Below are 25,499 nucleotides of genomic sequence, written 5' to 3'. Positions count from 1 at the left end.
TGGGGGGGGGGACACAGTGGGGGTAGTAAGTTTATGCACTATTTATTGAATACTTAATTGTTTTTTTTATTGTCCTTCCTTCTCTACTACCTTAGTATGATCCTTAATTACTTTTAAAATAGGAAATAATCAAATAGTATGTTTTTACCCATAAACACTTTAATCATTTTAATCATTATGTAGAACTGAACTTTTATAGCAATTAAAGAAAATTGAGCTACTTGCCTAACCTGTTATCATACTGAACCTTGTGGGTTCAGTACAAAGCCTTAAAATGTTGCTGTGATCCTCAACAAATACTGCTGTTTATCATTTGTCCTTTTTGCGGCTATTCAAATAATTTTATTTATTTATTTATTTATTTATTTATTTATTGGATTTGCATTTATTTATTTATTTATTTATTTATTTATTTATTTATTTATTTATTTATTTATTTATTTATTTATTTATTTATTTATTTATTTATTTATTTATTTGATTTGATTTGATTTGATTTGATTTGATTTGATTTGATTTGATTTGTATGCCGCCCCTCTCCGAAGACTCGGGGCGGCTAACAGCAATAACAAGACAGCATACAATAATAATGTGACTTAATCAACTGAAAAAGAGTTCAAGCACCGATTTGAAAACTTATCTTGGGCGGTAAGCCACTCCCATCCAGTCACATGACCTTTAAGCCACCTCCTGGTCACATGATTTTCAAGCCACTCCCACCTGGTCACATGGCAGGCAAGCCACATCCACAAAATAAACCACACCCAGTGTGCAGTAAAAATTTTGGCAGCCCATCACTGCATACATACATACATACATACATACATACATACATACATACATACATACATACATACACATATTGCTAAAAACAGAGGGAACACTCCTAGATCTGAATGAAATATTCTCATTGGATACTTTGTTCTGTACAAAGTTGAATGTGCACAACAGCATTTGAAATTTATTATCAATCAGTGTTGCTTCCTAAGTGAACAATTTGATTTCACAGAAGTTTGATTTACTTGGAGTTATATTATGTTGTCTAAGTGTTCCCCTAATTTTTTTTGAGCAGTGTGTGTGTGTGTGTTTGTGTGTGTGTCTATAGTTTATGTGTTTGCTAGTCTTGATTCTTGTGAATGGGCCTTAAATGTCCAGTGTACAGTGTTCATGGAATTATGAGTATCCTCTTGAAATTTTTTCTTCTGTATAGCATGCACCTTAGCTATTGAATCAGAGGAGAAGAATAAAACAAATAGAGAATGAACTAGTTGGAAATAGCCAGTAAGACTGTGATATAGTATCTGTAATTTCATTTTTGAAAGAAGAAAAAAAATGTGCTTATTACTTTGTCTCTATCTCTCTCACACATAGAAAATGTACTCTAAAATAAGAAATGTGTCATAAATCAATGACAATATTGCATGCATTTTTATTTCAAGGTGTTACTTAATTTTTAGATGTCACTATATCTTTTTATTGCTTTATTTTGCTGTTTATAAAAATGTACAAGTTATTTTTTATTATTTTTGAGTTTTGAAAACACCAAAATCCATTTGTTTTCATAGTCAGTATGGAAACAGAACAAGTGATTAAAAGATACTTAAGCATTTATTTCAAATTAATCATTTCAATAAGTATGTAATGCGGTAGTTTATGGGTTTTTTTCTGTCATAGATACATAGAACATGTATCTTTTGGCTCATAAAATCTCCAGTCTATATTATACCATCATGATTTGTAGTTATAAACATTTTGCTACATAAAAACACAGCCTGATGATGGGTTTATTTTGCTTCTCTTGGGTAGGAAAGCATTACAAACTAGCTTGGCCAGATTTACTAATAAGGCTAAATGTATTTTTAATTAAAAATTAATCAAAATAATCCAAGGCAAGAGGAAGAGAGGAAGAAATGGCCTTAGATATTCCATCTGTATTAGGAGCTCTGCTTAGACAACCCTGCACAATTAGGTCAAAAATTAATGCAGAAATAATTTGTTTAAACCATGAATTTGCATGAAATACCTTTCAAGAAGACAACGGCAGACAATGATTGAACATAGAGATTGCTTTATATGCTTACTGTAGAGAGTATGGAAGATGATCTTGATGGAGATATGCAAGGATTCTCACCTAGGCAAAAACGATTGAAACATAAATTCAAATCAATGAGATAGCATTTGGAAGAAGTTTGGGCAAATGCTGTTTCACTGTCATATAAGATAGGGAGGAAGTACAGCACAATCAGTCTTGTGAATTTCTACTATTACAGACAATTAAATCAAAATAGTTTTAACTTTTCTGTGGAGTTGATTTCCTCGTCTGGTCTACCTAGTGGGACTGACATACAAAAGAATGCCTCAGTAGATAAGATAAAACTAATAGAAGTAACTACAGTGTTCCCTCGATTTTCATGGGTTCGAACTTCGCGAAAAGCCTATACCACGGTTTTTCAAAAATATTAATTAAAAAATACTTTGCGGTTTTTCCCCTATACCACGGTTTTTCCTGCCCGATGACGTCATATGTCATCGCCAAACTTTCGTCCAACTTTAATAAATATTTTTTTAATAAACTTTAATAAATAAACATGGTAATGATCTAAATGGTTGCTAAGGGAATGGGAGATTGTAATTTAGGGGTTTAAAGTGTTAAGGGAAGGCTTGTGACATTGTTCATAGCCAAAAATAGTGTATTTACTTCTGCATCTCTACTTCACAGAAATTCGACTTTCGCGGGTGGTCTCGGAACACATCCCCCGCGAAAATCGAGGGAACACTGTATAGGATTGCAATCCAACATATGTAGGGTATTGCTTGGGAACTGAGGCTGTTCTAACAATCCAGGGAGTTTATTATTATTTGGCAGATTATTTTTAAACATGTTTTGAGCAACCAATGTTGCTCAAAAGTAGTCAATGTCTATTTGTTTTTGAGAGGGGAATGTAGAGTTCATGTTTAAGCATATTCCTAAGAATGCCCCTAAAAATTATGCAAGTATAAATCTTGATATGCACCTGCCTTTTTTGCCTTTCTGGATGCATATTAATAATGATTTAGCACAAAAGACATCTGAACCAAGCTGGTTGTCTTAAAAGTATCTTTAAATGTATGATTTTATTGTAAACTGGCTAGACTTGCTTTGAATAGTGAGATGGGTGACATATAAACAAGTAAAAAAAACACACAAATAAATAAAGAAGAAAACATAATGTTGTGATTTAAAAAGTGGACAAGTCTTAAATCATACACCTCACATGCTTTTTAGGGTCTTATAGGAATGACCCTGAAGATGGTTTTTCAAATATTCATTTAAACTTTATTTCCTTATGCATTGGCTGCCAATCAGTTTCCGGTCGCAATTCAAAGTGTTGGTCATGACCTTTAAAGCCCTACATGGCATTGGACCAGATTACCTCCGGAACCACCTGCTACTGCACGAATCCCAGAGTTGGCCAGAGTTGGCCTTCTCCGGGTCCCGTCGACTAAACAATGTCGTTTGGCGGGCCCCAGGGGAAGAGCCTTCTCTGTGGCGGCCCCGGCCCTCTGGAACCAACTCCCCTGGAGATTAGAACTGTCCCCACCCTACCTGTCTTTCGTAAACTATTCAAGACTCACTTATACCGCCAGGCATGTGGGAGTTGAGATATTACTTCTCCCTAGGCCATTACAAGTTGTGCATGGTATGTCTGTGTGTATGTTTGGTTGTATAATACGGGTTTTTAGTTGTTTTATTATTGGATTGTTACATGCTGTTTTCATCATTGTTGTTAGCCGCCCCGAGTCTACGGAGAGGGGCGGCATACAAATCCAATAAATAAATAAATAAATAAGTAAGTAAGTAAGTAAGTAAGTAAGTAAGTAAGTAAGTAAATAAATAAATAAATAAATAAACAAACAAACAAACAAACAAACAAACAAACAGACAAACAAATAATTATATGTGCCTTTCACAATTTAACCTTTGAATTTCAACAACTGGGATATCAGTAATGGGCAGACTAACATGTTATTTTAGGAATTGTCTTCATATAACTGAGTACCCAAGTTGCAGAAGAGTATTCCTTACAATACATATACTAATGGATTTTTGCAGTAAATAAACACCTCATTTAGAAGACCTTGTGTTTTCTTTAGCCCTTTTCTACTGGATAAATCATCACAGTGAAGCATGTGATGATTTATGGAAAAGCCCTTGTTAGCTATTTAAATTTCTAATATCTTGTTGGAGTCAGAGGTGGATTTCAGCAGGTTCTGACCAGTTCTGGAGAACCGATAGATGAAATTTTGAGTACTTCAGAGAACTGGTAAATACCACCTCTGACTGGCCCCGCCCCCATCTATTCTTTATCTCCCAAATCCCATCTGATCAGGAGGAACCTCCCTGATGGTATCCATACAAAGGTCACATATTTAATGTTGTGGTTGGCTCTGGCCCAGCTCCTGCCCCAAGGAATGTGGAGGTGGATGCAGGGGAAACATCAACATGTCATAGGCCTGTTTTATTGCCAACAGTCAGGTAGTGCAGTTTCCTCAGACGAAAAAGGAGGTGGGGGTGACTTGGAAGAGGGGGGCTTGGCACACAAAGCCAATCTCCATTATCTTCGGTTGATTCGGATGAGGAAGTGTTAGACCCACGCATGCATGGAATTATGCCTAGAAGAGACCAATTGAAGAAATATTACAGGAGATAAGAGAGGCCACCTGTGTTTGGTAATTAGAGCTGCTGATATAAACAGCAGCATGTGGGTTTGGCCGTTGTGGAAGATTATCTGATCATTGTTCTTCAGGACCGTGCTTTGCTGTTTCCGGACTTAGTTTGTTGATTTTTCACGACTTTGAAACCAAAGCAGAGCAAAGTGTTTGTGGGTTTCACTTTGTGGAAGAAGGAGGGCTGTGACGTTCCTTCACAGCTGCTAGCTAAGTACGTAAGGACTGATTAAGGGGATTGTACAGACTACCCGGTTGTTTTGGGACGAGTGCTCTTTGCAATACAAAAAGGGTGCTTTGCTTCTTTTGAATTTTTGTGACAATGAACATTGTTTTTGAACTTTCAAGTGTGTGTGTGTCTGAAATTTGTACCCTTGAATTTTCGGGAGACTCATACCCTTGAGCCCGGCAGAACATTTAAGAACTTTTAAGAACTTTTTTTAAAAAGTATCATCTGCATATAAGAAAAAAATAAACTTAAAGTATCTTTAAACTTAAAATATCTTTAAAAGTAAACAATAGTGTAAAAACCCAAAGAAAGCAAATTCACATTTCTGAGAATAGTCTTCATTCATCTTGATATTTTGGAATCGAATTTACCAAAGGCTGATGCCATTAATTCTCATTTATGAACTCAGAGCAAAATCACTGGCTATGCTCAAAGTTTTTGGCATGACTGCACCACTTTACTTTAGCCTTCCAAAGCTATGAGATAGTGAGTTTTAATTTCCAAAATTATCAGCCATGACCATGTTTACACATTTGGAAAGAACCCAAAACTGAAGAAAGTTTTAAAAAAATAAAATAAAATCCAGGAGTTATTATATTTTTGTTTCTTAAAAATGCATTTTACATTTTGATACTGTATTTCAAATATTTTATTATTTTATTATATTTTATTATTACAGTATCCTTAGCTATAATAATGTAATGTTAATTTTAAAATTGACACCCTATTGTAGCTTTTAATAGTGAAATATTTAATGGATATTGAGATGTACAAAATAGTGACTTTTTAAAAGGCTATCCAGTCACTTCCAAGCTGGAATGAAATCTGACGTGGAGATTTAATTTCTTAAACATTTTGTTCTTATATTGTTTAACTTATGCTGCAGCACTTAAGAAATGAGAGTGTTGTTTGAAAGTGATACATATATTCAAATGAAGCCTACATCTACTCAAGGGTTATGAACATCCAATCTGCCGACAAAGGCATTTAAAGTCCTCATATGCCAGAATTGAACATTATAGATTTGAGAAAGACATTTGATCTTTGTGGAAATCCACTTCAGATTTTAAAAGTATTGTGCAGTAGGAAATTCTACTACACTGAACAGCAGTGGAACTTTGAATGACTTACATTCTGTCATTTCAGAAGAAGGATTAATGTCCACCACTGTGAGCTTCAACTACTTCTGCAATAACACTTATGGAATTTATTTTTTAGATGCATTTTTGTATGATGTTTTGTCATTTTTTCTTAATATTTATAATAATTAATAGCAATAGCACTTATATATCACCCGTAGTATTGTTCAGCAGTCCCTGGTAGTTTACAATGTCAGCATTTCGCCCCCAACAATCTGGTCCTCAATTCACAAACCTTGGAAGGATTGAACCCTCAGCTGTGGGCAGAGTTGGCCTGCAATACTGCATTCTAATCACAGCCTCACTAGGACATGAGTATAACTGCTTTAGCTATGCATCTGTTGCCCAGAATTGCATGTTTGTTGTGATGCATGGCTATATATGAATCCCAGTGACCGGTTAGGTCCCACAGAGTGGGCCTTCTCCGGGTCCCATCAACAAAACAATGTCGCTTGGCGGGGCCCAGGGAAAAAGCCTTCTCTGTGGCGGCCCCGGCCCTCTGGAATCAACTCCCCCTCAGAGATTAGAATTGCCCCCACCCTCCTTGCCTTTCGTAAACTCCTTAAAACCCACCTCTGCCGTCGGGCATGGGGGAATTGAGACATTCTTTCCCCCTAGGCCTTTACAATTTATACATGGTATGTTTGTTTGTATGGATGTTTAGTTTTATAATAAGGGTTTTTTAGTTGTTTTTAGTATTGGATTTACATGATGTTTTTTATTACTGTTGTTAGCCGCCCCGAGTCTACGGAGAGCGGCGGCATACAAATCCAATAAATAAATAAATAAATAAATAAATAAATGAATGAATGAATGAACGAACGAACGAACGAACGAATGAACAAACGAATAAATAAATAAATAAAATACTAAAACTCCTAAATAAATATAAAAATAATAAAATAATAAAAGTTACAATGAAGCTGTTGCACTTCAATAATAGACCATATATTGCTACAGAAGTTCTTATTACAATATACTTTTCATGAACAATAATAGAAAAACCAACCAACTTCTTCTGTTCATTGTATAACATGAGGAAGAGCTGGAAGAACATGTTTTTCTCTAAGAAGATAAAACAGAATTAGCTGTCAGCATGTTATGTGTTAGCTTAACCACCTTTTTTTTTACATAGTCACCATCCAGCCAGCTGTACTGTGAAAGAGTTTTAAGACAGTGTAGAAGAGAAATGTGATTTAATTAAAAAAGGACATCTCAAAAGAATATCTTTTTTTAAAGATATATCTCTGACTGTAATATAATTTTAAGAGAATATAATTTACATGCCAGTGCTGCTTCCTTATCCTGATTAAGTCTGGAATGTTTATAGAACTATCATGATCAGATCTCATAATTCTGCCCAGGACCAAAAACAGAGTCTCAAGTCCTACTCTTCTTTGACACGGAACCTTTCAGCTCTACTCATTTTAATTGCTTTGAAGAGAACTCATAAATCTATTCTAAACACAAAATTTCACTGTAAAGGTTTAATAATGTTTCTGAGATCTTCTATTCTAATTAATTCCAAAATCCAGGTCAAAGATATTCCATTATTCACTGTCAAAGAGGAGCAACGTGAAATTGGTCATGAAACATGAGATAGCCTATCACTACTACTGACTTTGCTCTTGAAGATTCCTTTCTTTCATTGTTAGCCAGACACTACATCTGATAGTTTCAGGATACATAATAAGTAGTTTACACCAGTGTTTCCCAACCTTGGCAACTTGAAGATATTTGGACTTCAACTCCCAGAATTCCCCAGCCAACGAATGCTGGCTGGGGAATTCTGGGAGTTGAAGTCCAGATATCTTCAAGTTGCCAAGGTTGGGAAGCAGCGGTTTACACAATTATTTGGGAAGGAGGTAGTTGTTTTATTTCATGTTGAAATTGAACAAATGGCTTTAAAACGTTCCAGATGGAACAGCATCTCAAAAGCCTTCCATTCTACCATCTGAACTACCCAAGAGATCATTCATACAAAACTGCAGATAATTAGTAAGGTTTCTTTTAACTGAGAAAGCAGACCCCTTGCAGGATGGATCTATGGGGGGATATGTAAGACAATATGACTTGCAGACTATTTTGGATTTTATTCATATCAATCCATTTTCTACCATGTATTCTACAATTAGTTTTTCTTTGTGATATTTAATATACAGTGCAGTATACAGGCATTTATGAAATATTCATGTTTATATTTTTTTAAAAAAAATTTTATTACAAATATATACACATTTACATACAATATATGTTTTATATTAATACAAGGCTAAATCAACGCATAACAAATAAACAAACGAACATGACAAACAAACAAACAAACAAACAAACAAAAAGTATTCTTAAAAAAAAGATCTAATTGCTTATTTAAGTACATTAATAACAATAACTATTCACTTAGCATATTATTATAATATTTGTACTTGTATTCCCTTCAGGAGGTAAGTTTTGAATGATTTTTGATTTTAAATTATTTTCTGGTGAAGTATATTGTGTCCTCAGCGTATACCATTTTCTCTTGTAGGTTGTCACTGTTCTTTAAATCATTTAATTCTTTCTTATCCGCCTTCTTTTATTCGTATTCAATTTCTTTAATATCATACAGATATTTCTTTGTGATATTTAATATACAGTGCAGTATACAGGCATTTATGAAATATTCATGTTTATAAATCCATGTGATGGGTGTCAATAATACAATTGTGTTGAGGTTTTTTCTCCCATTTCATTACTTTGTAGACCATCTACAATTTCTTTCCAAAATATGAATTTAATTATGAATCATACTATTTTGTTATTTAAACTTCTATTTTTTAGTATTATTGTACATTCTGAAATAATAATCAACTCTAATCTCGCTGTTATTAAAGTAGAAATTCACAGGAAGATACCGATTACATATTTTACTAAGTTTGAAGCTGAAGGTCACTATAAATAGCCAAGATCCAGAGAATCTTGAGCGAGAGGACAATTCTTAGTTCTAGTTAATATAGAACAACAAATTCTAAATTTTCCTTTCTCAAAGACATTCCTTCTGCTACATCCTTCAGCTGGCTCTAAGTGCCTAACAATTTATTACATCCAATATATGTTCTTATAACAAGTCCCAAGTGAATATTTCCCATCTAAGCAGCTTTGGGAGGATGAAACAAGTAAGAAAGGTATATGCAGGTGTGGGACTATAGGTATCTATGGTTGTCTTTAGAGTAATCTCTCCAAAGGTTCCACATTTTCTTGCGCTAAATTAAATGGCAAAGGAAAATCTTATTTCTAGACAGCAAAACAAAATACAGGATGAAATAAAATATGCATTGAATTCATCTCACTAAGACCACTAAGAAATAACAAAACAAATACTGGATCACTCTGAGACTAGAAAAAGGAAAATGTTGTAGACAGTGAGGAAATCTTCTAAGAAACAGTAAGATTAGTTTCTCAATGACACAAAACCAGAGATGGAGAATCTAGAGCTATTTAGATCTCTAGCTGTCAGCAAAGAGATACAGAATAATATACAGTGATACCTCGTCTTACAAACGCCTCATCATACAAACTTTTCGAGATACAAACCCGGGGTTTAAGATTTTTTTGCCTCGTCTTACAAACTATTTTCACCTTACAAACCCACCACCGCTGCTGGGATGCCCCGCCTCCGGACTTCTGTTGCCAGCGAAGCGCCCGTTTATGCACTGCTGGGATTCCTCTGAGGCTCCCCTCCATGGGAAACCCCACCTCCGGATGTCCATGCTTTTGTGATGCTGCAGGAGAATCCCAGCAGGGGAATCCCAGCAGTGCAAAAATGGGCGCTTTGCTGGCAAAGTCCAGAGGTGGGTTTCCCAGCAAGGGGAGCCTCAGTGAAATTGCAGCATCGCAAAAACACAGAGGTCTGGAGGTGGGGTTTCGAGGACTTCGGTGTTTTTGCAATGCTGCAATTTCACTGAGGCTCCCTTCACTGGGAAACCCCACCTACGGACTTCTGTTGCCAGTGAAGCGCTTGTTTTTGTGATGCTGGGATTCCCCTGCAGCATCACAAAAGCAGAGAAGTCCGGAGGTGGGGTTTCCCATGGAGGGGAGCCTCAGGGGAATCCCAGCAGTGCAAAAACAGGCACTTTGGCTGGCAAAAGGGGTGAATTTTGGGCTTGTACGCATTAATCACTTTTCCATTGATTCCTATGGGAAACATTGTTTCGACTTACAAACTTTTCACCTTAAGAACCTCATCCCGGAACCAATTAAGTTTGTAAGACAAGGTATCACTGTATTTTCCTGCTATCTAGTGATTGTCTGGATTTTTTTGTAGTTCAGAAACTTGTCATCAACTATTTCTCCTTAACATTCTTTATTATGACACTGGTGTGGGCTTTCATGGCTGACCTCAGTCAAGCAGTGATGAGCTTTCTGGTTAAATGTTCAATTGTCTCTGTGAGCTGCCACGAAGTCAGTGGTGGGATTCAGTAGTTCTCCCCAGTTTGTGTGAACCGGTAGTAAAAATTCTGCATTGCCCCACCCGTTCTGCCCAATCGCGCCTCATCTTGTCTACTTGCCCAGCATAGCTGCGGCTACTCTCCTTCTGGCTACTTCATTTGTCTCAATCACATGATCTCTGAAGGTCAGCCAGCTTGCCTGCCTTCAACTGCATCCCACATGGCGCTCTCCAGCACACAATGGGACAAACATGATAGAAAAACGCCACGGAAAAGGAAATCAAGTAGGCAAAGAAATACTTGGGGGAAACTGGGGCCTGGGCAGTGGTGGGTGGGCCAAGCTATGCAGTGCTGCAATGGCAAAGCAGCAATGGTGAAACAACTGGAACAGTCTTCTCTTCTCCATGCTCCTCATCCTGGTTGGGGAAAATAAGGGCATCAGGGCAACCTGGGAAAGCTCCATGCTACTGCAATGGCAAAAAGGAAAACAGAGCAGCCTTCTCCTCTCCCTGCTTATCCTCCTACTTGGGGAAAGCAAAAACCTGGGTGGTAGTGGGTGGGGAAGCTCCATAGCTCAGCGCTAAAATGGAGAAAATGGAAACATGAGCCAGATGACAATGGCCAGGTTAATCCAAAGGAATTTTTGTTTTGGATGTGTCTCCTAGCCTTAGAAGGAGAGAGGAAAAGAGAGAAGGAGGGAAGGGATCAGAAGGGAAGGGATAGAGAGAAAAAGAGGGAGAAAGAGAAAGAAAGAAAGAAAGAAAAAAGAAAGAAAGAAAGAAAGAAAGAAAGAAAGAAGGGAAGAAGGGAAGGGACGGGAAGGAGTGAGTGGAAATGTAGATAATATATATTTTTGTGTGCCTGTGTGTAATATGTATGTACACATATGGCATGTATACATAGAATTAAATAGTATATTTTGGATGTTCAATAATAGTAAATAGATAGGGAAATTGTTTCTCTCTGAGGCAAGGTTTCTCTCTAACCCAAACTCTTGATGTGAATAATGTCAAATTGACCACCTTTAAGCCAGTCACATGACCTTTAAGCCACCCCGGTCATATGATTGTCAACTCATTCCCACCTGGTCACATGGCCGGCAAGCCACACCCACAAAATAAGCCATGCCCACAGTGTGGTAGTAAAATTTTTTGCAGCCCTTTACTGCTTATTGAGCTTCTGAAAATGCCAGCAACAGCTGCTAGCAAAGCATCCAAACATCACCAGAAAACTAAGCAATAGCTATTCAGTCTGAAAACTCAGAACGGCTTGATTTCTCACAATTCTTCAACATCTGGAAGATCCAAGACGATGCTAATAGCAAATGATTTTTCTAAGTTTAGATCGTTAGGCAGGCATACCAGCACCATAGATTAGATTAGATTAGATTTATTGGATTTATATGCCGCCCCTCTCCGCAAACTCGGGGCGGCTCACAACAATAATAAAAAACAGTACATAATAACAAATCCAATGCCCATCAATCTAATTACAATTTAAAATTAATAAATTCATAAAACAGTCCCAATATATATAAAAAACAGGCACATAGTCAATCAATCAATGACAAAACAACATGGGCAAGGGGGAGATGTTTTAGTTCCCCCATGCCTGATGGCAGAGGTGGGTCTTAAGGAGTTTACGAAAGGCAGGGAGGGGTTTAAGAAAGGCAAGGAGGGTGGGGGCAATCCTAATCTCAGGGGGGAGCTGGTTCCAGAGGGTCGGGTCCCCCACAGAGAAGGCTCTTCCCCTGGGTCCCGCCAGAAGGCATTGTTTAGTCGACTGGATCCGAAGAATGTGGGACCTAACCGGTCGCTTGGATTCGTGCGGCAGGAGGTGGTCCCGAAGATATTCTGGTCGGGTGCCATTGAGGGCTTTATAGGTCATAACCAACACCATAGCTACCAAACCACACCCAGCTACAGAATCAGAAAGTAAAAAACGTTAACCCATATAGTAGATGAAATTTAAAGGCAATCAGTAAACTATTAATGATTGTATAGCCATAAATTAGCTTATAAATCCAACAATTCTTTGTGCTTTGCAAAACAGGTATACAAAAGGCCAATCTACAAGACCAGTTTGTATCTTGGCCAGTTTGTATCTGAAATTGCTTAGTCACATAAGCTTTTCCATTATTTTAATGTTACTAGCAATTATCTAGAAAGCCCTCTAATCAGCCTTGGCAATTTGAAAGGAGCCTTGCGATCTTTGCTAAAAGCCACCCTCTGGTTCTTGGTACAAAGACACTGAGGTAACCAGCAAATCTTTGAGTGCTTCCTGTCATTTTATGTTACTGAAGCCTTGCCATTTATGAATTTTTGCTGCCATTCTTTCAGATCCCCCCCCCACCTTCCTCGTTCCCTTCTGACAATTCTGTATTCATTGTGTGAATAACACCAAAGAGCATTTTCTCACTTCTCTCCCACTCTTTTTGTTCCATCTGTGAATGTTTTTAAGTTAGGATGAAAGAAAGCCATTTTTAAACCCATGATGCAGTCTTACCCTCAGAGGTTTGGTTTGAGAGCCACATCACAGCAGAAGGAAATTCAAAAAGTCTTCGAGTATCACGTGTGAAAACGTTTTAAGTGTTCTCATTTTAAATCAAGCAATTTTCCATGTCGCTTCTCATCCAAGATGCTCTCAAAAGTAAAACATTGCTTTGCGTTTTAGGCAAAGTTTAATTGCTCTTAGATGTTTCTAATTCTCATCTATCCCCCACATAGATTTCCAGTCTGTAGTACTATTTACTCTACAATACTGTTTGCTGATTATCTGTCTCTGTTGATCCAACAGCCATCTTTTTATAAATCAGACAATTTCTTGTTTCTATCCAACTACTCTGCTTATTTTTTATATAAAATTTCAAAATCTTTGTTCATTTCGGCTTCCAGATTAGAAAGTGCAGACTCTAAACCTATTAGATAATTAGAGCTTTTTTTTTTTACAATCTTTATAGAAAGTGACTTATGGTTTCTATCTCCTATGTTTAAGGGCATAATTTTCCATTGTTGCTCCTGATTTTGAGGCAATCAACTTTTTTTTCTCTTGATAAAGAAATGGTTTGGCCATAACTTTGCTCAGTTTCATGCATTTATGCTTTACTGACTTAACCTGTCAATGACTACTTCAGCTTCAATCGCAACAACACAAGAGCACGCAACAGATTCAAACTTAATATTAACTGCTCCAAACTTGACTGTAAAAAATATGACTTCAGCAACCGAGTTGTCGAAGCATGGAACTCATTACCTGCCTCAGTAGTGTGAACCCCTAACCCCCAACATTTTTCCCTTTGACTATCCACGATTGACCTCTCCAGGTTCCTAAGAGGTCAGTAAGGGGCGTGCCTAAGTGCACCAGTGTGCCTTCCGTCCCCTGTCCAATTGTCTCTCCTTATCTCATTTATCTTTTCTTCCTTTCAAATGCGTTCACCTATACTTTTATATCTTTTCTTCTATTCTTTTCTTTATTTATATTACTATATATCGATTCTGTTCAATGTGTATTATGTATTGGACTAACTAACTAACTAACTAACTAACTAACTAACTAACTAACTAACTAACTACATAAATAAATAAATAAATAAATAAATAAATAAATAAATAAATAAATAAATAAATAAAACAGCTGACTATAATTATGTATCCATAAATGTGGGGATTAAAATGTGGTCTTTTTTTACTGTGAAAAAAGATGTTTTATATTACCCAAATAAAACAAGGAACCCAAAACCAATTTCCAAAATATATACTGGCTGACATAGGTGTGTGTAGGGTGTGTATGAAGCAGAAGCAGGTATTGAATACCAAACAATGCTTCCAATGAATGGGAGTACTAAGCCCAGGTCTGTCTTCATGGCATTCAACCTCTGAAGTAGCTTGTGGATGGCCAGGAAATCAGAATGGAATAAGCAGAATGGCACTTCTTTTTAAAATAAAAAAAAGTTAAAAGGCAGCCATGTGAAAGATCTTGTGGGTAGAAGTAGAAACCCTTTAATAGGCTAAGTTACAACAGATCTAGCACTGTAGAACTGGCAGAACTCAATCTGCCAAGAAAATATTAATTATATTTTTTTTAAAAAAAGAGTTTCTCCATTAATTTGAAAAGTGAAAACATTTGATAAGATAAAGCTATGCAATATGAACAAAAACCAAAACATTGAATAAAGTTCTGTGTTTATTCTATTTTTCTTGCTGTACAGATTCATGGTGATTCTTGCTTACCTAATTGGAAAAGAAACCCCACCAACCACCCTATGTTCTTTAGTTAAAACAACTCATGCAATGATATATTACATTAATGTTTCTAGGTATTTTATAATTAGAGAATTTGTTATTTTTTTCTTTTTAAAAAAAATAGAGTTCACAACATATCAGCAATAAAAACATGGCTTGTTTGAAGTTAATAATATGAAATTATGAATTACTCTTTTAATTGGTTCCAGTCCACTGCAGTGTTTAACAAGATCAGATATAAGTAGCCTAATCTTATGAAATTAGTTGAATAATTTCAAGCAAAAATAAGGGGAAAATACCCACCACTGCATATAAGAATAGCCTAAAAAAAGTATAGCAAAAAAAACCCCGTTCTCTCTTCCTCTCTCCCTTTCTCTCTCTCCCTCCCTCTTTCTCTTCCTTCCTCCCTCTTTCTCTCTCTCTCTCCGTCCCTCTTTCTTTCTCTCTTCCTTTCTTCCTTTCCTTTTTGCTCTCTTTCTCTCTGTTCCTTCCTCCCTCTATCTGTCTTTCTCTCTCCCTCCTTCCATCCCTCTCTCTTCCTCTCTCTCTTCCTCTCATTCTATTTCTCTTTCTCTATTTCTTTCTTTTTTTCTTTCTTTCTTTCTCTCTCTCTCTCTCTTCCTTTCTTTTTTCTCTCTCTTTCTCTGTCTTCCCTGCCCCAATGGTGCCCTGGAGGAGGCAAAGGTGGGAGAGGAGGCAGAGGGGTGAAGCGGGTGCGAATGCTCAGCATATGATTCTCTTCTCCCACGGAGTCTCTGCTCAGTGGACCCAGACAGCCCCCTGACCTGCCCTCCAAGTTCCTGCTCTTTCACACACTCCACCCGGCTCAAGATCAACACCAAAGGCCAGCTGCAGAAGGGAATGGAAAGATGACCCCCCCCCCAGTTCCACTTCCTTGTTACTCATCCATGGAGCACTTTGGAGTGGGGAAGAGCAGCAAAGGAAGAGCAGCCAGCAGAGATCCAGCCGGCCCTTAAGCTCCTCCCGGGTCACAGCAAATCCTCCCGCCTGCTGTTCCCTTTTCTGCAGGGCTACAACGCTGGGACACAACTGGGCCCATCCAGGGGTGGGGCAGGGGAAATAGGCGAGCAAAGGCCCTGCACAGCTGGCCTGAAGTCCATGCAGAAACCTCCGGCCAAGATGTGCTAGGAGCGGGGAGGGTGAGGCAGCAGCGGAGAGCCTGGAATCTCTTCCTTCCAACCTCTTCCCAAAGAGACTGGTTGGGAGGGAAAAAAGCAGGACATTTTTCAAAGAGTGCGGGACGTGGGACAAATGATGAAAAAGCGTGACTGTCCCGCTGAAAGCGGGACGTCTGGTCACTTTAACTTAAGAAAACCTTTCTCCTATTTATTAAAACAGCTTTTTTGCTTTTCTTTTTTTTTAGACCTTTATCCAAGTAAGTTTTTAAAAAACAAAACAAAAAACCTGCTTTTGGGAGTCTCTTCATTAAAGTTAATACAATGCTTAAGAGGAATTTAATGAGAGCAGAAAGAAACTGGGCTCAGAGAAATCCAAAACAGTTCTTCTGAATTATTTCAAAGCATGGGCAACTGTAGTGAGTAACCAACCCCAATAGTAACGAATGTTGACTCCAGTGTCCAAAATGCAGTGCATATATCTATATCAAAAAAGTTTCAATGTTCCACACAATCCACCACCTTGAACATGAAATTCAGAGCATGTTTCTAGAGAAACAGACAGTGCTAACATATTCATTTTGATGTGAATTCCCCATTGTGTGGGAACTTACTCTCCTAGAGTCCCTTTCTCAATTTATTTATTTTTCTTTATTAAACTTATATGCTGCCCATTTTGCCAAGGCAACTCTAGGTGACAATCTTTCAATAAAATATGAATGAATGAATGAATGAATGAATGAATGAATGAATGAATGAATTTAATGAGTTTCAAAACAAGCATAATTTCCCTTCTTAATAAGAATCCCAGTGCCACAGTAAGCATTCTAAGGATGAGAGGGAGACTGTAAGTTTTGCCTTTTAACTCATCATCTTTGTGACTTCAATTCTAGAATTCATTTGCACCATTTGGGCTCTTCCTGGTATTTGAAATCTTCTGATATTGCGAAGCAAAGGAAAGCGGAAGTAAAATTGTTAGCCTAGTTGGGTTGGCTAAATTTTTCACTTAGCAATCATTTTGCTTAACAAGTGAGCTGCTGATCCCAGCTAGGGTTAAAAAAAAAGAAGAACTAATAATACTCCTAGTCTCTCCATAATGTATATTTGCTGAACTGAAGTGGAAAATTATGAGAATTATGGAAAATAATCAGATTACTACTTTTAATGTTATATAAATTGCATACATTACTTGAAGGTCTAGCATCAGACTGGCCCTATATTTTTTGAGAGTGATGCCTTATATGATACAATTTAATTAATCCAGTGTCGCTGGGATTAAAATGGTAGATGTTTTAATAAGGACCTTTATAAAGAAGATCAACAGTCAAGATGGTGATCTTGAAACATATATAAAAAAGATTCACCCATCTTGACTTTTTTATGTTTTATTTTTTCTATCTCCTCTGAGAACATCCTTCTGCTCTGATATCACATTTTCCCCGACTGAAGAGACCATTCTCCAGTCTAAGAGCTTTGGTGTTGCCTCCAAATTTCCAGCATGAATTAAATCATATGACTTTCCCATTGGGAGATCATGCCTGCCTTTGTGTCACACATAAATATTTGCTTTTATATCCTCCTCCCTGTAAATGGATCTGCATTATATCATCAGAAAAACTTAAAATCACATTTTCCCAAAAAGAAAAATGCAAAGCAGTGAAATGTCAGTTGACAACTTGTCTTTAAAGAAATGCACAAACAGTAGCAAACCTTTACATGTATAAATATCAAGATATTGTCTCACACTGTCCTCCCACATTCTTGGCAGCTTGTAGATGCCCAGTTTCTAGCATTAGTTACACTTGGGTTGCAGAGAAACTGTAAGCTTTTCTAAACCTATTGATCTGCAGACCTCCTGAAATTAAACTGCCAGGTGTCACTGTGTGCATGATATGTTATTGATTTTCTTCCAAACGCTTTGGAGAAAATGTGAGGAAGTAAGGAAGGGCATGACAGAAACAGCTTAGTTTCATTGGGATGATAACTTTATTATGCATCAACAAAACTCAGCTAATTTATTGTCTTCTTTCAACCTTTCTACATAAACACATATATTTAAAAACACCTTTAAGGAAGTTTGATTTTAAAGAGGTAGAACGCTATAAAGGCACCAGATGATATTTAAAAGAAACAAAAAAAATATGGGTGGGTAGATGTCATGTTAGATCACATCCTTGTGATCATTCGCACCTAAGATTTTCCGCCTATTCTGGGATTTTGTTTTGTTTTTTCGGTGTATTTATTTTTAAGCAATCCACCAGAAATGTGATTTTTGATACATTTTTCATTTCCAAAATAGCATTTTCAAATCACATTTTGTTATCAAATGTTTGTGTTCTGATGCATTTGAATATATACATATCAGGAGTTGGTTCCTCCCGGTTCACACTGGTTTGCCTGAACCTGTAGTGATCCGCTGATGACATCACGATGACATCAGCAAATTGGATCAGCTGGTGCTGGTCTGTGGGCACTGCCATCTTTTTAAAATTTATTTATTTATTTATTTTGAATTTGTTTTAATTTTTCCAGGTTTTTCTTGTCCTGCACATGCTCAGAAGCCGAGTTTCTGGCACTGAACTTGTGTCACCATCTTATTTTCTGCTTTTTTTTTCTTTAAAAAAAAATCAGATTTTTTTTCCAGTGTGCATGCCCTGCTCACCTGATAGTAGCTCACAACACCTGCCTGATGCTTGCTCAATCTGCCCAGTCTTGGCATAATATATATGTGTGTATCACATGTTTTTGCTGAATTTTTAAAATTAAGGGAGACTAGGATAGCGCTATTTTGGCCTTGTTCTGGCCTAATCAGCTAGCCATACCCTTACTGGGATTTGATCCAGCAGCTTCTGCCTTGTAAGGCAGAGAATTAACCTCTAGGCCACCAGATCTGTTCCCTTCAGCTTTGTACCAGGGAGGGGCTATATGTTCTTTCTCGTTGGATTACCCTGGTATATTGAAGGAATGTCACAGCTTCTTTTTTGCCTCTAGGCCCAACCAGGGCCATTTCAAGGCAGTTAATTTATTCATAGCCAACAAACTATGTTCTGTATGTATCACATGTTTTTGCTGAATTTTTAAAATTAAGGGAGACTAGGATAGCGCTATTTCATCCTTGTTCTGGCCTCATCAGCTAGCCTTACTGGGATTTGATCCGGCAGCTTCTGCCTTGCAATATATATATATATATGTATGTTTTTTTCTGTTGGATTACCCTGGTATACCCTCCTTAATTTTAAAAATTCAGCAAAAAGAAAAACATGTGATACATACAAAAATATAGTTTGTCAGCTATGAATAAATTAACTGCCTTGAAATGGCCCTGGTATATATATAATTTATTATATTTGTATGTCCGCCCCTGGTATATATATAATTTATTAGATTTGTATGCCGCCCCTCTCCAAAGATTCAGGGCAGCTCACAACAACAATAACAATACAATATATACAAATCTAATATTAAAAAGAACAGTCAAAACCTATTACAGTGGTACCTCGAGATACGAGTTTAATTCGTTCCGGACCTAGGCTCTTAAGTCGAGCAGCTCTTATCTCGAACGACTTTTCCCCATAGGAATTAATGTAAATAATTTTAATTGGTTCCAGCCCTCAAAAAACTCACAAAGTTAGTCTAAATTATGCAGAAAGACATGTTTTTAATGAAGAAATGTACATGTACATATAAATGAATAATGAAGTTTCTTTCACTTAACTTGTAAACTTTCTTAAACTTTTAAATTTACATACTGTATGTTCAACTTCTCTGCCACCCAATCCTGTAGGACAGAGGTCCCCAACCCTTTTTGCACCAGGGACCGGCTTTAAGCGATCAAGAGAGGAATGGGTGAATGAATGGACGGAGGGTGGGAAGGAAGGAAGGAAAGAAAGAGGGAAGGGACAGGAACAGAGGAAGGAAGCAAGGAAACTTATGAAAGGGGAGAGTAAGAGAGGAATGAGTGAAGGGAGGGAGGGAGGGAAGAAGGTGGGAAGAAGAAAGAAAAGAAGAAATAGAGGAAGGGAAGGTAAAAGAGAGAAAGAAAAAGAGCAAGAAAGAAAGAAAGAAAGAAAGAAAGAAAGGGGAAGGGACAGGAACAGAGGAAGGAAGCAAGGAAACTTATGAAAGGGGAGAGTAAGAGAGGAATGAGTGAAGGGAGGGAGGGAGGGAAGAAGGTGGGAAGGAGAAAGAAAAGAAGAAATAGGGAAGGGAAGGTAAAAGAGAGAAAGAAAAAGAGAAAGAAAGAAAGAAAGAAAGAAAGAAAGAGGGAAGGGACAGGAACAGAGGAAGGAAGCAAGAAAACTTATGAAAGGGAGAGTAAAGAGAGGAATGAGTGAAGGGAGGGAGGGAGGGAAGAAGGTGGGAAGGAGAAAGAAAAGAAGAAATAGAGGAAGGGAAGGTAAAAGAGAGAAAGAAAAAGAGCAAGAAGAAAGCAAGAAAGAAAGCAAGAAAGAAAGAAAGGGGGAAGGGACAGGAACAGAGGAAGGAAGCAAGGAAACTTATGAAAGGGGAGAGTAAGAGAGGAATGAGTGAAGGGAGGGAGGGAGGGAAGAAGGTGGGAAGGAGAAAGAAAAGAAGAAATAGAGGAAGGGAAGGTAAAAGAGAGAAAGAAAAAGAGCAAGAAAGAAAGCTGCAAGCACCCCCCCCCCCGAGCCCCCCAGGCCGGCTGCAACCTTTTAAAACACGCGCGCCGCTTCGCAGCTGTCTCCTGAAGCCGAACGCGGAAGTTAGCGTTCGGCTTCAGGAGACAGCTCCTTGGCGCTTGTATCTCGAATTTGGGCTTGTAAGTAGAACAAAATATCTCTCCCCTCCCAGCTCTTATCTCGAGTTGCTCTTAAGTAGAGCAGCTCTTATGTCGGGGTTCCACTGTATTACTAAAAGCAATCAATACTACACAATCACGCCGCACTCAAATGCTACAAGTCAGAAAGGGGGGGGGATTATATATATATACTAAGAAGAATACAAAATTGAAACAGCCTATTCCACAGTCACTGGTTCAGTAATAGAGAGCATTCTTATTTTAAAAGTTCTTCTCTCTATATGTATATGAAGGTCTTGGTATATTCGGGTACTTTTCTACATGGGAAGAAACCTGAATATACCAAGACCTTCATACCTGTACCTGTGAAAATCTACAAAAACACACACTCACTCACCAACACACACGCACACACACACACATTTCCCACCTGATTCTTACAGGCTAATGGCAGCTGAATAAATTTATATTTTCTCTATTTATACCCATTGTTTTGACAGCTAATTTGGTGTAGTAATTAAAGTATCAGGCTAGAAACTGAAGGCAGCGAGTTGTAGTCCTACCTTAGGCACAAAACCAGCTGAATAACTGGTGTCAAATTGGCCATCATACTGCTTCAGCTTTGCTTCAACCTGCCATAAAAGGTGAAGAGGGGTGAAAGAAGGATATATGGAGGGGCAAATGACAGGAACCAGAAGTGTCAATCAGAGACAATGGTTGAATGATGTAAAGCAGTAATGGGGAACCTATGGCACATGTCACAGGTAGCATGTGAATCTCTATTTGAGGGCACGCGAGGTGTTTGCCCTATGTCAGCTCCAGTGCTTAAGTGTATGCTGGCCAGCTAATTTTTCGGCCTTCTTTTTGGCTGTGTTTTTTTTTTGCTCTCCCTAGGCTTCAAGAGGCTTTCCTGAAGCCTGGGGATGGCAAATAATGGCCCAATGGGCCAGCCGGAAGTTCATTTCTGAACTTCTGGTTGGCCCATTGGGTCATTTTTCACAGGCTTTCCTGAACCCTGGAGAGAGTGAAAAACAGCCCAACAAGCTCACCGGACTTTAATTCCCAGAATTCCTCTCCCAGAGTTCTGATAGGACAAATCTGGGAGTTGGTTCACACATTTCAAACTTACCAAGACTTAGAAACACTGATCTAGAGTTACATTTAACATTCTCTCCTGTCTTGTATAAATTGCTTCTTAAATTATTATTGAAGGAGCCACATGTTTCTGCCAGATAAAGAGATTACATCAAAGGCATTCCTTAGTGCCATAGATGTTCTGGGTATACATACACTGTTCAGTTTTACTCATAAATCATGAAAGACCAGACCAGAATTGTTATTAGAGTGCCACACAGGCAGGTGAGAAGTGGCTTTTGGGCAAAGTAATTTTAATTATTAGTCCTGTCAAAGGTCAAGTCTGGAGTGACGCAAGGGTGGTTGCGCAGGGGGGTAGCACAATGGGGTTGTGCGCATTCACAGGGGACAGCGTGGGGTTGTGTGCATGCACAGGGGAGGGCATTGCATTATGGGTGCTATTGTGTGCACGCACACCCTATTATACCCAAGCTGAAAAAGATTTGATCTAAGGACACAGTTATGGAAATGGAATACGAACACCCCCCCAAGAAGGTGCCAAACTTTAGAGCTATTATCAAAACAACAAATTTGAACTTTATTGGATACTAGCAAGATGACCAGGTTGGAGGGCCTGGGAGAAGGGAAAATTATTGACTTCGTTTGGGAATCTTTGATATGACTTTTCCTACCCTAATCTCTTGACTTTAATAAAATATACCTTTCATTACACATGGAATTAAGGTTTTTTTCTTTCATAAACACCCAAGCTGCGACAGGCCCAATGCTTTGGACCAGCCATTCGTTCTCAGCCGTAGGTAAAGAGTTGCTTCAATTTGCTTGTTCTGACATCTGTCATCCCTCCAACCTGGTCATCTTGCTAGTATCCAATAAAGTTCAAATTTGTTGTTTTGATAATAGTTCTAAAGTTTGGCACCTCCTTGGGGGTGTGTTTGTATTCAATTTCCATAACTGCGTCCTTAGATCAGTGATGGCAAATCTTTTTCGTCTTGGGTATAACAGGGTGTGCGTGCACACAATAGCACCCATAATGTAATGCCCCCCTTTGTGCATGCATGCAACCCCACGCTGCCCCCTGTGAATGCGCACAACCCCTTGTGCTACCCCACACTTGCGTCACTCCAGACTTGACCTTTGACAGGACTAATAATTAAAATTACTTTGCCCAAAAGCCACTTCTCCCCTGCCTGTGTGGCACTCTAATAACAATTCTGGCAAACCATTTGTGAAATTGTGCCAAGAAAACTGCAGAGACTAACCCCTCCCCACCGTAAAACAAACTTCACATTGTTTACTATCTATAAGAATTTCTGCCCGTATAAATATTGTCCAATCCATAAGGAATAGATGCAAAGGATTAGAGTCTAGTTCTTCTACTACCGAAAGGGCATCATGCTGCAATGCTATTTCATTTCTCTGGGGAAACAGCAAAATCAATTTACAACCTCCCTAGGAAAATAATTTCGTCTAGACATATAGGCATGCAGAACTCAATAAACATAAAGTGCTCGCCACTTCTAGTCCGTGTAGCCAAAAATGGCCGGCTGTTATCATGACTATATTTTTCTCTACTTTTCCCCCCACTGTGTGTATATTCTTTCATTATACTTGACAGATGTCAGAACGAGCAAATTGAATTGCAACCAACCCACCCCCCGTGCACAGTCCCAAAAGCCTTATGAGACAGTGACAAGTGTAAGAGGGTGGCTATATTGATAACTGGCAAGTCTCTTTTCATTGGCTCTTAATTTGAGTTGTCAACACTTACAGTGATATCTCTCTTTCAGGTTTTTGCATAAGGCTATTATTTATTTCCATATCATTGAATATGTCTGAATCACTACTACAGAAGAAAAGGATTTAGAGGTAGTGATTTCTGACAGTCTCAAAATGGGTGAACAGTGCAGTCAGGCGGTAGGGAAAGCAAGTAGGATGCTTGGCTGCATAGCTAGAGGTATAACAAGCAGGAAGAGGGAGATTATGATCCCGCTATATAGAGCGCTGGTGAGACCACATTTGGAATACTGTGTTCAGTTCTGGAGACCTCACCTACAAAAAGATATGGACAAAATTGAACGGGTGCAAAGATGGGCTACAAGAATGGTGGAAGGTCTTAAGCATAAAACGTATCAGGAAAGACTTAATGAACTCAATCTGTTAGTCTGGAGGACAGAAGGAAAAGGGGGGACATAGGGGGGACATGATCGAAACATTTAAATATGTTAAAGGGTTAAATAAGGTTCAGGAGGGAAGTGTTTTAATAGGAAAGTGAACACAAGAACAAGGGGACACAATCTGAAGTTAGTTGGGGGAAAGATCAAAAGCAACATGAGAAAATATTATTTTACTGAAAGAGTAGTAGATCCTTGGAACAAACTTCCAGCAGACGTGGTAGATAAATCCACAGTAACTGAATTTAAACATGCCTGGGATAAACATATATCCATCCTAAGATAAAATACAGAAAATAGTATAAGGGCAGACTAGATGGCCCAGGAGGTCTTTTTCTGCCGTCAGACTTCTATGTTTCTATGTCGCCCATTTACCATTTTTAATTGGTAGTTCATTTGCAGTGTGGTTTGAACTCACCAGGTTGTTTAAGCTGGAAGCTGGTAATAAACGGAGCATCCATGTTTTAAATTGTTCTCAGTCTATTCTAAGAAGAAAGCAATGGCAGTAAAGTGCATTTAGATATCTTTGTGATGGGTGTTAACTTTTCAGCAGAGCAGGAGGGGATTGTTGGAAGTCAGCCCTAACATAGGGGTTTTTTTTTAGAATAATTGGCTTAAGTTATATTCCAAGTTGTTTTACAGGATATAATACATACAGCTAATAGACATGCTGGCAAAGGTCAGTACCCTGGGAATATAAAATTATGCTGCGCCAAACAGTTTAGTCCACTTTGAACATGCTCCATTTGTGAAGGTGGGGAATACAGAGTGAATGGGGAAAGAGGTATTAATTCTGTCTCCAATTCTTTGGGGAATAATCTTAATTGACTGATGGCAGATGACTCTTTTTCCTTGAAAAGAGGGACCCTTCACTTATTTTCAACAAATGAGCATATAGTGTTTTATAGCCAGGAGGTCAGTATTTTTTTTTTTTAAGAAACAGGAAGAAAATGGAGTGCCCTTGTCATACTGCACATATGTGCAAATATTTTTGGGGAAAAACAGGAGAAAAAAACATAAAGGCTTTTGCAAATGATGAGTCTGATTAACCAGGCAATGGTTATTATTTTTAAAAAATGCTGGTGCTTTGCTTGCTCTTAAATAGATTATCATTACACACTATGCTAATCTTGACCAGTTCATGTTTTTTTTTCTCTGTACTGTCTTAGACCAAAATAAATGTTGAACTGGAACTATTTAAATTTATGGTTTGCCAAAATGTCTGTAGTAATATGTATACGCCTCCTGCTCCTACCAGTTAACTGGGTTTATCTTTAAAATACAATGAATCAACCAATTAATCAATATTAAAGATGAGAATTCAAGATTGTCCTTTTACCCCGTTATATTTATTTATTTTATTTTTATTTTATTTATTTATTTTGTCCAATACACAATGAGGGTTTTAGTGGGTATATATCTATATACACATAGTAAAATACACGATGAAGGTTATAGAGGAGATACTCATAGTAAAATATATCTAAGAAAGAATAGAAAAGAAGGTATAGTAATAGAACATATCAATGAAAGAGTAGAAGAAGAGATATAGGAATAGAAGAAAGGTATAGGAGATATAGGAGAGCAATAGGACA

At 37.9% G+C, this 25,499-nt stretch overlaps 1 long non-coding RNA gene across 1 annotated transcript in view; it reads right to left on the bottom strand.

Moving 5' to 3' along the window:
* Positions 1–2,081: 2,081 nt before the first annotated feature.
* Positions 2,082–25,499, bottom strand: part of LOC139166935 (uncharacterized) — a 123,757-nt gene continuing 100,339 nt past the window's right edge. The window contains exon 3 of the long non-coding RNA XR_011559055.1: positions 2,082–2,131. This is a non-coding gene — a long non-coding RNA (uncharacterized lncRNA). The remainder of the gene's footprint in view (positions 2,132–25,499) is intronic.

This window comes from Erythrolamprus reginae, chromosome 4 (assembly GCF_031021105.1).
Source record: "Erythrolamprus reginae isolate rEryReg1 chromosome 4, rEryReg1.hap1, whole genome shotgun sequence".
NCBI classification, from domain to species: Eukaryota; Metazoa; Chordata; class Lepidosauria; order Squamata; family Dipsadidae; genus Erythrolamprus; species Erythrolamprus reginae.
Note: the sequence above shows the minus strand (reverse complement) of the source record. Positions and strands in the feature narration are given on the sequence as shown.